Genomic DNA, 13347 nt, shown 5'->3' with positions numbered 1-13347 from the left:
CAACTAGAACCATTATTGTGTTGTTGATAATGGACACTCATACACCAAAGATTCAAGTTCAAGACTTTAGTTCACTTCATTTCTTTGGGGGTAAAGTTAGTTAACTAAGGTAGTGGTTCAAACCGAAAGGTACTATTACTGGAAACATGATATGTCCTGCTGCAGATTACTTCATCTTGCATCTTTGTTTCCTTCTATTTTCATTCTTTGAATTTGTGGGAGAATGTTGGATGTAGGAAGAAATGATGAGGAAATTCAAAGAAGAAAACAATTAGGGACCACTCCTTTATGGAGTGCTTTTGGACTTTGATGATGTAGAATAGTTCCATATTGAAGAATCTCAAAAAGGTTGTGGGCTTTATAACCTACATGGAGATTCTAACACTTGTTCTAAAGAACAAGAGGATGGGATGGCTACCATACACACGCACGCGCGTGCGCGTACCCGCATGCCACGTCGTGTCGAGCCAGGTCAGGCCGGGTTCAAGTTCGGGTTTGGGTTCGGGTAATTGGCCCTTTGGGGCCATATCCATTCTAAGTCCAATGTTCTTTTTGTCCCACATTTATTGTTTCTATTTGGATTAAATATTGGAAAAAGATAAATGGATAACGGATCGTTCCGTTAACGGGTCACATTACTCCATAAATAGTAACGAGTCTCTTCCACGTTTTGGTACCCGTTTAGGGGTTATAAAACATGGCTAGAGGGTTGCAGTTACGTATATACACAGAATGCAAGTGACTCTCAATTTTCTCTCTCCCTGCTCTCTCTCTTTTGCTCCTTTGTGGGTGTTTCCCGGAAAGGAAAGTTCTGCATCAGTCGTTCGCTGAGGTTGTCTTCGAACCAAAGGAGTCGATGAACAACAAATATAAAATATAAGGTAGCTTTGTAATCTTTGAGCTTGAAGAGTTTTTCCTCTAAGTGGATCATCATGATTTTAAACCATTGAACATGAAAGTCAACATGTCACGTATGATTCATCCGTTGCCATTTTCAAGATTCATAAAAAGATTAATCCCTCTATTTCACTGCAAGTTTATTCATTTTATATTGTCTTCTCATAAAGGGCTCTACTTTCAAGTTTCCTAAGAAAATGACTACCACTAATGATACAAAGAGTGAGATGAAGTACATGTGAACTTCTCATAAATGCAATGACTTCTGAGCAAAATTCATTCAAATGAAAAGGCTCTTTTAAGAAAAATGATACTTTTAAAATTTAAAATTTTTATTTATTTTTTAAAATTTTTAAAAAATTATTTTTTAGATTTTTCAGATAACTATTTACAAAAGATGATCAAAATAAATTGCTCACATTTTCAAAAGATGTGAGAATGATGAATACATGACTTTGTACTATAAGTGGTTGAAAGCGAACTTGATCCAGAAGGTGTAATTTTACCTTATATGACTCTCTAACCCAACGTAGAGAACAAGGTGAGCTTTGAATCCGTCTTAGCAATAGACTATTGTTGCTATGAATATAGGTCATTGACACTTTTCTTTTGCTATATAATGTGACTCATATTTTGATTATATCATCTTCCTTTACAACATTGATTTTTTTAAAGAATAGGGTTTGGACTTTTAGTCCATTGTTGACCCAAATGTGGCTTTGTAAAATGACAAATGATGTTGATCTTCCATATTATTGAAATTCTCTATGACCTTTTGGCCCTTTGATCCAACATGAATTTGCTCTACATAATGCAAAAATTGTAGGAGACTCTACCATTTTTAACATCAAAGGTAGATGTTCAAACTGAATATATGAATACCTTGGTTATTACATGGACACTGCTCATAGTCTAGGTTGAGGTTAAAAGGTTGAGAAATAACATGAGCATAGGTATGACAAGGTTCCATCTTGTTCGGCAAATTTTGGGTTGCCCTGAGAAATCTCATTAGTAGAAATTTATTTTTCCTCCAAAGAGGCATGCAAAATTTTAGTTTTTGAATTCTCCATGACATAATCTAGATAGTTCATCTGAGCATGATCGTCTACATCTACCAAGTTGAATGAGTCAAAGTCTTTCACCATATCAACATATTCAAGGTTTCCCTTTTTAATGAGATTTTCAAACACCTTTTCTTCCTCTAAAATGAGAGCACCAATGGTTGACTCAAGTACAACTGAGCCTTCCTTTTCTGGAGTCTCGGCAGAATCATCCTCTTTTGGAACCTTTCCAAAGCCTTCTTTTTCTACTTTATAAGGACAACCTCTATGGATGACTTAAGCCCCATCCTTTTTTCAGGTCTTTCTTCATGACATAATCTGGATAGTTCATCTGAGCATGATTGTTCGCATTTATCAAGTTGGATGAGTTGAAGTCTTTTATCACATCAACATATTCAAGGTTTTCCTTTTTAATGAGATTCTCAAACACCTTTTCTTTGTCTAAAATGAGAGCACCAAGGGTTGACTCAGGTACAACTGAGCCTTCTTTTTCTAGAGTCTTGGCAAGATCATCCTCTTCTAGAGCCTCTGCAGGGCCTTCTTTTTTCTACTTTATAAGGATAACCTCTGTCAATGACTTAAGCCCCACCTTTTTTTTTGGGACTTGGCCAGAAGAATTCTCTTCTTTTTCCTTGACTTAAGTCTCACATTGGTGAACCTGAGTGTGAGCATATTGTAGTGGTTTAGACAACTATGAGGCTTTTTCGAATAAGCAAAGTCAACATAGACTGAGAATTATGACACAATTTTTCAATATTAGTTCAACTTTGCTAATCATGTGAAGTTTCTCATTCTGAATGCAACTTTGGTTCCTCTTGAGCTTCTTCATTTTTCAAGAATCACCTTTGTCATTGTGGTTCTAGATTGTGTGTTTAAGGGGAATGCACTCTTCAGTGTAATGGCCAAGAGCTTGATGATATCTACAAAACTTTGTTGGGTCATTTTATTTCATCTGAGGATGATCTAACACTTTAGGCAAATATAAAATCTTCCTTTTGCAACAAAATATCTAAAACATGAGATTGAGTCTGTTGGATCTTGGCGAACTCTCTTTATTTGGGCTATCTATGATTTTGGCTTTGCCCCTTGTTTTGTCTATGTGACTCAGGCTTTCTCTTTGCTTTTCAAAAAGTAGTCACACTAACTTGATTCTTCCTTTTTAGACCCAGTATTTACTAGAATCTCATCATATATCTATCTTTTAAGTTTGCTTTCCATCCAAGTGGAAACATCAATCAGATCCATAAAGGTCTCACATCATTAAGTAGCCAAGAAACCCTTGAGAGGATTAAAGTTGTTCATAATGAGGGTGATGGCATGAGACTCCCGAATAGGGTCCTTCATGCGCTGATATACTACTCTCCACCAATTGATGAAGTCCTAAGAATATTCATTATTCGTTTTGCCCGAGATCATACAATTGGCTTATTGTTGGCAAAACATCAATCTTATACCACTCTATGAACAAATTCATTAGGATCTGAAACTGCCTGACCAGGTGGACATCCAAGGTAGATAACCCAGATAAGGCTTGTCCTTTAAAACTTCTCGAAAACCACTAAATTAGGGCACGATCATTTTTTAGCCAACAAGCATTCAGGAACAAAGTTAGATGGGTCTCATGATTTTCTATCCCAATGAACTTGACAAACTTCCTTAATCTAAGACCAAAGGCTCATTGTCTTGACCCGAGACAAAATCTTGGATTTTATATGATTTTCTTTCTTCCTTAGTCCCCTTCATCTGGCAACTCACGTTTCTTAGTTCCTTAGTTCCTCTTCCATGTTTTGAACCCGTTCCATATACTCATTAGACTGAGAGGATGCAGTTCTAGCTATTGGAACCATTATCTAGCTAATTGATACAATAAACTTTTCTGATTGGAACAATTCGACTCTTCTGTTGATGCACATGCCTGTAGCTTCTCAACCTATACTCATTCTCTATGAACTTCTATTGAATTTCTCGCATCATTAATTTCACTGTAGCATTGGAGTTTTTCAATTCCTCCAAGGTTGCTTCCCTTGAGAGTCCTTGGACTATTCCCTTAATTTTGTCTGAATTTGTCTCATCCCCGTTGTGTTGACCAAAATGATCTCCTCCATATGGGAGGGTCACCACCATTTAAGGGTGTTAAGTTTCTCCCAACATGGCTCACAACTCACTGATACTTCTGGGTTTCTTCTCAGGGTTTTTAGGTGGATCTTAAGCTATGGACTCAAGTTGCATGCTTGGGTTGAGGGTTTTCGGAACCTTGTCCTTGATTGGATAAACTTGGGTTTTTAAGAAGATTCATATTGAAATGCTTCTTATAAACCATTGGTATAAGATCTATTCATAAACAAGAGTCCACACAATTCAAACAACACACAAATCAAGTATTTGAAAGCTAAGTTTTCTAGGTCAACTTGAATGCTCTACGAATCTATGAGGTCACTTCAATGAGTTCTAATGGCTTGAGGTTCCTTCTCATCAAACCTTTCACTATATAATCGAGCTATGGCTCTTGGTACATGCGAGAGGGTTTTCGGTCTTCTTAGTCCACCACTAATATACTCAAGTTGATGGCTTCTGGCACTAGTGGGGGGATATGAAGATCCAAAAATATAGGATAAGGGGTTTTGAAAATCCGAGCAAAAAAATATAGTTGTACAATCAAAGTTTTAAGAAAATGAGGATAAATTAAGGGAGAACAAAGACAATGCAAACAATGCCCCACAAAGAATTGAAAGCCTAACTTGTTGGAGGTTATCAATTTTTTCCTAGCTATTTTTCAACACGTGTCTCTAGTTATATCCTAGAGATGAATGGCAAAAAAAAACCACATTAGGGTTTAAGCGTTCCATTACAAGTTAAGGGCATTGCTTGCACTTAAAGGCACACAAGTGATATGAGGTTGAAGCATCCCATACTCACAAGACTCTTTGTACATCGATAAGGGCCCAAACATTTCTGGATAAGGGCAAGAGAGAGAGAGAATCCACCCAAACAAAAGCCCTTTGTCGTCTAATATGCCCACAAGAAGCAACTGGTGGAACTTGCATATAACCTCTATCCTCAGTGAAAGCCAATCATTGGCAACCATAATAGCCCATAACATCAACACCACCACCACCATCGTGGTGCTCTAAGCACACAAAGGCAGGTGTTCAAAGCATTCTACACGAGAATTTCAGAAGAAAAAAAAAACATGTATTGGAATGGCAAAGCAATTGGCCGAACTCAGACACCTCTCAACCTCATTCATGAAAAGTAGGGTGGTAGTTCTTGACAGTCCCTTGTTACAATGACATCGGAATCTAAATGAAGCAATAGTTGTAACGAGAACAAAAATAATCGATAACTCAGACTCGCAAAATGCAACACCAATTAATCTAACATTATAGCAAAAACAAAGAGAACCTCAAGAATTTCAGTAAAAAACTAGATGTATAAGAAATAAGGTCTTTAGCTCCTATCTATCTTGGTGTTTCTAACAAAAGCACAATTAATGCATTATAATGAAATATGAGTGTGACAAGCTAATCCATTTTATAACAATTGTATAAGATGAACCAAAACGTGAGATATTTCAGAACACCTTAAATTGATTTGCAATATAAGTTTTTGGTGGCAAATAAAAAAACACCAAGGTCTATCTAGGGTTTCTAACTATGAAGCAAGAAATAGACATCCACAAATATTTTTTATAAGTTTAAGAAAAAAATCAATTTTCATGGGATGCTACTTTTCTAATGTGATCAGAAATCAGATCTAAAGGAAACCCTCACCTAAAGATTTCCCTATGTCCAAATTCAGCACATTAACAATCAAATGATAAAATAAAGGTCTAGGGTAATGGAATTGCGCGATTCTGGTACCCAAAAACCAAATTTGATATAAAAACCGGTTACTAGGGTTTTCTGAAATCTAATATTTGTATCTGATTTTTTAAACTAATTTTGGACTAAAAAATTGGTAAATTCTAGAAAAACTTCAAAAGAAACAGATAAAAAAGACTCAAAGACCTTTTAAACGACATGTTACTCATTAGAAAGTAATAAATAGAAGCTGAGATATAGCCCTGACAATGAACCTAATATACAAAAAAAAAAAATAGGCGTCAAAACACTTGTTCTGACTGTTCTAAGCTACTTTTTGATTACCATAATCGAAAAACAGAAAAAACATAAAAAATAACAAAAGAATCTTTGGAAGTCAGATTTCAATTTTGACCCAAAAAATACTATTTTTGATATTAAAGTACTGAGATATATTCTAAAAAACATAAATGGGTATGAAGAAAACAATAGTTTTATGAGATAAAGATAATGAAATGGACGATTTATCTCCAAAATGGCATGCATTTTTTAATCAAATTAACTGCTAACGACACATGGCTACAGACGTGCTAACGACGCTCTAAAATGTTAATGACACATTGTGATTTGCTAATGGCAATTCAACATTTTTGGACCTTCCTAACAACACATGAAAAAATCTGCTAACGACAATCCATGTGCCGTTAGCATTTTCCTAACGACATATAGATTGTCATTAGCAAAAATGGCTAAAATAGATGATCATGCATATATTTATGCATTTTATGAATGATCCATGTGAAAATCGATTTAAAACTCATTTTTATCGTTAGTTTTGAGAAACCTCATTAAAATTGAATTTATCAAAAAATCATGAATTTCATGCTTTACCATTCATTTTTAGTGTTTTTATTAGTTTAGGAATTTTCTTAATTATATTTTAATTAGGTTAGGTTTGAATGAGCTAATATTATTTAGTTTAGAAAGTTTTGTTTTTTTAGAAAAAAACATGTTTTCCATAAGAGACCCTGTTTTGGAAATTATCAAAAATCATTGGACTCTTTTTAAAAAATCTGTTTTAACCTAAATAGAGCATTATAAATACATCTTTTCGAGCAAGAGGAGACATTTTTCCAGATTAGAGTTCACGCCTCCTCCTTCTTGCCTCCCTTTTCTCTCTCTCCCTTGCTTCTCCTCTCTCTATTGCTGATTTCTTTCTCTCCTTTTCTTCTTCTAACCTAATTAGAGCATTATAAGGCAGAGAGTCTTCATATCAAAAAGTGTGATCATGTAACAACATGATCACACGTTCATTATGGTTGCAATCACCATCTCTGTCACCACCATTAAAGCTATGACAAACCACCACCACCACCATAACACTGATGCCACATTGCCTTTTTCTAAAAGCCAACATCATGTCATAGACCCGTCGCCACTGTGCCATTAACTATTATATTTAATTCATTTTTTGTTAATTTTAAGAATGGATAATTATTATTAGTTATTAATTTTATAGTTTTTTTATTTAATTCATTTTTGTTGTATTCTAAGAATTATTGTATTAATTTTATTAAAAAATAACCTACAAATCAGTTTGGATCGGCCGAAGCTGGCCCATGTCCCGCTTGGCTAATGGGCTGGGCCACAGACTTCTCTTCAAACCTGAACCCGTTAAGAATCGAGCCAAAACCCCCATTAGTAAACGGGTCGGGCCAACCCGGTCTATTAGGGGGCCGAATCGATGCTCACCCATATATATATATATATATATATATATATATATATATATATATATATATATATAGAGAGAGAGAGAGAGAGAGAGAGAGAGAGAGAGAGAGAGATATTCTTTCTAAGCAGTCTTGTTTCCTAAATTATCTTAAATAACTTTAAAGAGAAAATTTTGGGTGTTTGATTAATGAAAATTCATAAGCATATTCTCCTTAGCTTATTTAGCAGAAAACATGTATTGGATAGGTATTTTTTATGATTAGATGTGTATTCAAAGTAATAAAAAGATATGGCTTATACTGCTCCAAAACTTGGTGAAATAGAAAACAGGGTTTGAAAATAGATCCAATTGAAAGCATTGTTTTTAGTGAATATGCAATGATAAACACATGCAACTATGTCTTGTAGAAGAGCAGACATAAACTGTTTAAAAGCTACATATATAAGTAATGGAAACTGGCAGCTGGGATAGGAAGCAGATCAGGTCATGCTGAACATGAGCATTTTTGCTCGTGCCGACATCGTGGCCGTCTGTTTGCATTTTGGATGAATGCCACGTGGTCTTGTTGACTTTTTAGCTTTTTAAAATGCAAATCGGACGGCCACGATGTCGGCATGAGCAAAAACGATCATGTTCAGCATGACCTGATCTGCTTCCCTTTTCCAAATGTATAAAACTGATTCCAACTAACAGTGTCCAAATGGAGTTTTATATTTCTTAAATGTTTCATTCTTCCGAATCCCGCTGCACACTTTCAAATATACGTAGAAAGCAGTTCCTATACGTTCTTTGTCCAACCCTGCCAGATCCATTTAAGTTTATTGGGTCAGGCATCAGTTGACCTTACGTCTGTCCCTGAAGTGAGTGATCCATCTCAACAATCTCTGCAATTTTTCCTTTTAGTGTTCAGTTAAGGGTTGTAAAGGGGCCGGATATGGATCTGGTTCTGGACCTATATCAGTAGTCCTACCAAATCAAACCCTGGTCCTGATATAGGATTCTGGTTTACCTAGCCAGATCTGTTAAGTTTCTCGGACCACACTAGCTAGGTTGGTTAGAGTTCAGTTTCAATAGGTTGGGTTCAATGAGTTGTCAATGTTTCTTTCCAAGATGAACCCAAAAATCATGAGTACAGGGCTATGTCTCAAAGATACATCGACACGAGGACTCGTGATGCAGATTTGACTCGTAAGTTCAATTTTTTTTTTTTTTGAAAATCAGGACACGATGAAACAGAATTTTTTAATCCATAAAATTATGATTTTTTGATATTTTAATATTTAAAATGATTTTTTATAGAAATAGTACTTAAAATCATTAAAAATATTAAATGATTGGTTGTACATGTGGGTGTCGGTGTTCGTGTCCACATGTCCACTCGTGTCATTGGGAAGACACCACCAAAATGGTGTCCCTATGACATAGGTATAGGGATTATTCGTATGTTTGGTGACTCCGGTCCGATATTGCAACTTGACCCTGGTTAGTAACGAAGTTTGATGACAACCTAGTCAGACTTGCCTGGATTCTGATTTTAAGATTCGGGTCTGTACCCATAGTTATCAAGAAGCGATGCATGAAGCAGAAGCTGAGAAGCAAGTATTAAAAAGTAGTATGAAGCGGAAAGAGGGAAAACGAGTATTAAAAAGTACAATAAAAAAGTATGAAGCCGGAAGCGGAATTCGTTTTGGAACTGTGTGAGAAGCAAAAAAAACATAAAAGATGGAAGAAATAATGAGTGAGAAGTGAGGGAAAAAAGAAAATTAAAAATATTAATATGAAAAAAGCAAAAAAGATGAGAGAGAAGCGATATGAAAGGCAAACAATTTGAGAAGCGTGCTTCCCACTAATAGGATGCGAGTTTCCTTAAGAAAAGCATGACACATCTCGTTTTGGAAGAGCACGCTTTCCCTTAAAGAGGCTCTTCTAGTAAGTATGATCTAAACAAAACCCAATCAAAGATCAGCGAGTGTCCACTTCTTCCTGTTGTAAAGGTGAACAAGATACGGTCTAGAGTAGAACAGCTTTAATTGAATTAAAAAATTTATTGGCCGGAAGGTGGTCAAAGGGTAAATGTAAAATTAATTATATATCCGACCTGCCGGATTCGAACCAGCGACCTAAGGATGACAGCCAAACAACTACAGTCCTCCGCTCTACCAACTGAGCTAAGGTCGGCTTGTGTATTTGAAACGAAGCAAAATATATTCGTTATAATAATTCTTAAATTTACATTTGTATCCTCAAGAACAAAGCAAAGAATCACATGGGACATTAACACGTGGATTTAGCATGCTCCACCTTGACGGCCAACGACTCCTTTGAGTAGCATCAACGTTGTCTGTCTATATTAGCCCAATTCAACAACTATAGAAAGTCCTAACGTCACCGACTAGAAAACTTTGGCCGACTAAGTCAACAAGGTCTGCCTCAGTTTGTAGCAGGGGTGACTAGGGGTTGGGTATGACCCCATCCGAACCAGTATCAGATCAAGGTCCAATTAGTGTACCGAGTTGAGTATGGTTTATGAAATTTCGTATCAGACTGGGTTTGACTTCAATTCTAATTAAGATTCACTTTTTTCAATGTAAGAAAACATAAAAATACATAAAAAGTTATTGTTTTACTGATACGGGTGATGCTTGGTTTATGCAATCATTATAGGTTTGGTTTTTTCTATGATGGGTCCCATTGGTCTCGTGTCTGAACTGAGTATCAGCATCTTAGGGCTACGTCAGGGCCCACATGCACTTGGCGGTTGACATCAATGTTGTTCAAATTGGTTTACTAGGTGAATTGGTTTCTTAAAATTGAAAAATCTAATTGAGCTGAATCGATAAACTTTTTTACCATAAGATGATAACACATGTTACTAAAAAAAATTCCAACCTCCTTAAAAATATCTAAAAATGAATTTAATCTTGGCAGGTTCAAGCCAATTTTATCAACATTGATGGGAACTCTTAGTTTGTAGTTTACAAAAGTTCTGATTTTCAAGCCTTGATCTTTCGTATACAACATAATTGGATGATCTAAGAGTGTAACAGCTGAAAATTTTATACAATTATTTGATAAATAAAGATGAATTTTATGTCTCAAATTCGGTTTGAATTTTTATTAGAATTTGAATTTCAGTTTGAATTTGAATCTCAATTTGAATTTAAATTTTATTTTGAGATTTAATTTGAATTTGAAGTTAAATTTTAATTTAAGATTTAATTTCAATTTGAATTTGAATTACTTGAATTTGGATTGAATTTTAATTTAGACTTAATTTGGGATAAAGTTTGAATATAGAATTTATTTGAGCTACGTTAAGGAAACTAGACTATAGGGTGGGACACTCCTCCCCCATGTGGACCCCTCTTGGATCTAGAGTTCATATGGAAAGGATTCAATGTGAGTTAATTAAATTTCTAATTAGTTTAAAGTCAAACTAGCTAGAAGTTTCCTAATTCTATTAAGAGTCCTAGTTAGCCAATATGTTATTTGTTTTCTATTTCACCTAGAAATCCTAATTAGCTAAAATTTATGAAATTAAAATAAAATTCAATAAAAAATTAATTAGATAAGAGCTTGAAAGTGTTTCTTTATGAGATTAAGAAACCTCATGAAAAACTATAAAAATGGGAGGCTTTCAACCTCCTTCCACACACACCTAGCTATTCTCTCTCTCTTTCTTCGTCATTTCCTATATCTCTTCCTTTCTCTCTTCCTTCTTCCTCCCATACGCCTCCTTGGTGTTAAAACTAGTGTTGGAGTGTGGTTGCATCTTGAAGGTGCATACATAGAAGGATAAGTGGTTGAATACAAATTGAGAGAGTTTTTTAAATATATTTGATAATTTTGAGGTAGGTACACAGAAGCTTTGCATGTGTGTAAAAGGTTAAATACATGAGCATGTCATGAGAATGATCCCTAGATGTGTATCAATATGTATACCATCCTAGATTCACCTAAGTACTGATACAAGTTTAATAATGAAGGTTTTCATAAACCTTAAATTCTTTTTCAAAAATCGATTTTGAGAAAAACATATTCTCTTAAGTAAAAACATTGGATCTTGTGTTTGATTCATGATATGTATGATATTTCTATGTTTATAGCATACTTTGATGTGTATATACATGAATATGACGTTATGATATGCAACATGATATTATGATGTGCTATAAAACATAAAATGCATGTATGCACTTGTTAATGCTCACGAATGAAATGCATGTATGCACTTGTTGAAGCACTTGTTAAAAGAACCAATGTGGTGCCATAAGTGTACAAATATATTGTGTGGCATGTGATGATAATAATATGTTGTAAGGCAAGAAAAACATGTGCATAGGATCACTTATAAACGAGCAAGAGGTTGATGAGAACCCATGGAATGCTAAAAATGCACCAAGTTATGAAAAAAAATATATGCACACATGAATGAGTTATCAACACGATGAGGTAATAAAATTATTTAACTACCACAAATGGGTAAAATGATACTCATGCTATAAGGTAATATGTAAAGTTACCTTAAAGGGGTACTTGGGCTATTGATTCATAGGGTGTTGAATGATATATAATACATGTGATAAATGCAATGACACCTTTAATAAAGAGGACCCAATAACTTATTCTGTAAAACCTGTGAATTTTCAATATTATAAATAAATAAATAAAGTATCCTTGTTATCAAGTTAAAAATTTGTTTCTAACCTTTAAAATTTATTTTTGGGTGAATTTTGTGTTCATACACTCATTTCTGGCCAAAAAGGTAAAATAGGTATTTTTAAAGTTATTTGAGATAAAATACTATTTAAAATATTTAATTTATCATTAAAACTATTTATTTTATTGAGTTATGACTCATCAAGGTATTTTCAAAGTGTTTTGAACCAAACTAGATGTATTTTGGTAGTTTTTGAAAGAAATTCTATCAAAGGGTATTTTGGTCATAAATAATTTATAAAGAATATATGAAGAATATTTTAATCAATTAAAATTATTATTTTTTAAAATACCAAAAAATGTGAACTATTTAGAATTTGTAAAGCTATTTTGTGTTAGTAAGATATATGAATTAATTTTGGAGAAAATCATGGATTTTTATAATGGACCCGAAGTCCACATGGTTTGGACCCAAATGGGTCAATCCAAATTAGGTTTGTATGAGAGTTTTAATAACTAGGGAAATGAAACTATTCTATTTTAATCTAGAATATATACATATATATGAGATAGTATATGATAGCTTTATTTTTAGAAATTCTTTTTAGACTCATAACCTGTTTTAAGGTTTTGGTGTCAATTTGGATCCAAATCAGATAAAAAAAGGACCCGGTTTGTTTTAAAGCCCAAACTAGGGCACCAACCCACCTCTTTTTCTCCTTTTATTTCTCTCCCTAATGGGTCGACATCCCTTCTTTCTTTTTCCTTCTCATTTGGGTTTTTGGAAAACCCAATTTCTTCTATATTCTTCTCCTCTTGCATTAGAATTCACACCAGACTCAAGATTTGTGCCTACTGTAGCGTGCTTAGCCTCCATGACCACCCATCTTGGTAGTTCTTCTCTCCCATCTTGGTCTTCCTCTTCTTCTTGTTTGATTTTTTAGAGAGCTAATCTCTCTTTTGTTAGGTTTTTTGCATTTGATCTTTGCATAAACCCTAGCTAACCTCCTTGGGGATTTGCACCAGATTTTTGGAGATTTGTGCCATCCACATCCTCCTTTGACATATATAGGTAAGTTGTTCATCCCCTCCATCATTCTCACCATTGATTCTTATGTTTTTGAGGGGTTTCTTCTAGTTGATTTTCCTAATTAAGGGTTTCTTGATTTTTGTGCTTTATTTCCTACATTGGGAA

At 34.5% G+C, this 13347-nt stretch overlaps 1 non-coding gene across 1 annotated transcript; it reads right to left on the bottom strand.

Moving 5' to 3' along the window:
- Positions 1–9585: 9585 nt before the first annotated feature.
- TRNAY-GUA (transfer RNA tyrosine (anticodon GUA)) lies at positions 9586–9671 on the bottom strand. Its single transcript is given in 2 exon segments — positions 9586–9621; positions 9635–9671. It is a non-coding gene; the product is annotated as a tRNA-Tyr (tRNA).
- Positions 9672–13347: the final 3676 nt, after the last annotated feature.

This window comes from Nuphar pumila, chromosome 14 (genome assembly GCF_984573655.1).
Source record: "Nuphar pumila chromosome 14, dmNupPumi1.hap1.1, whole genome shotgun sequence".
Classification (NCBI taxonomy): domain Eukaryota; kingdom Viridiplantae; phylum Streptophyta; class Magnoliopsida; order Nymphaeales; family Nymphaeaceae; genus Nuphar; species Nuphar pumila.
This window is presented reverse-complemented; position numbering and strand designations above follow the sequence as displayed.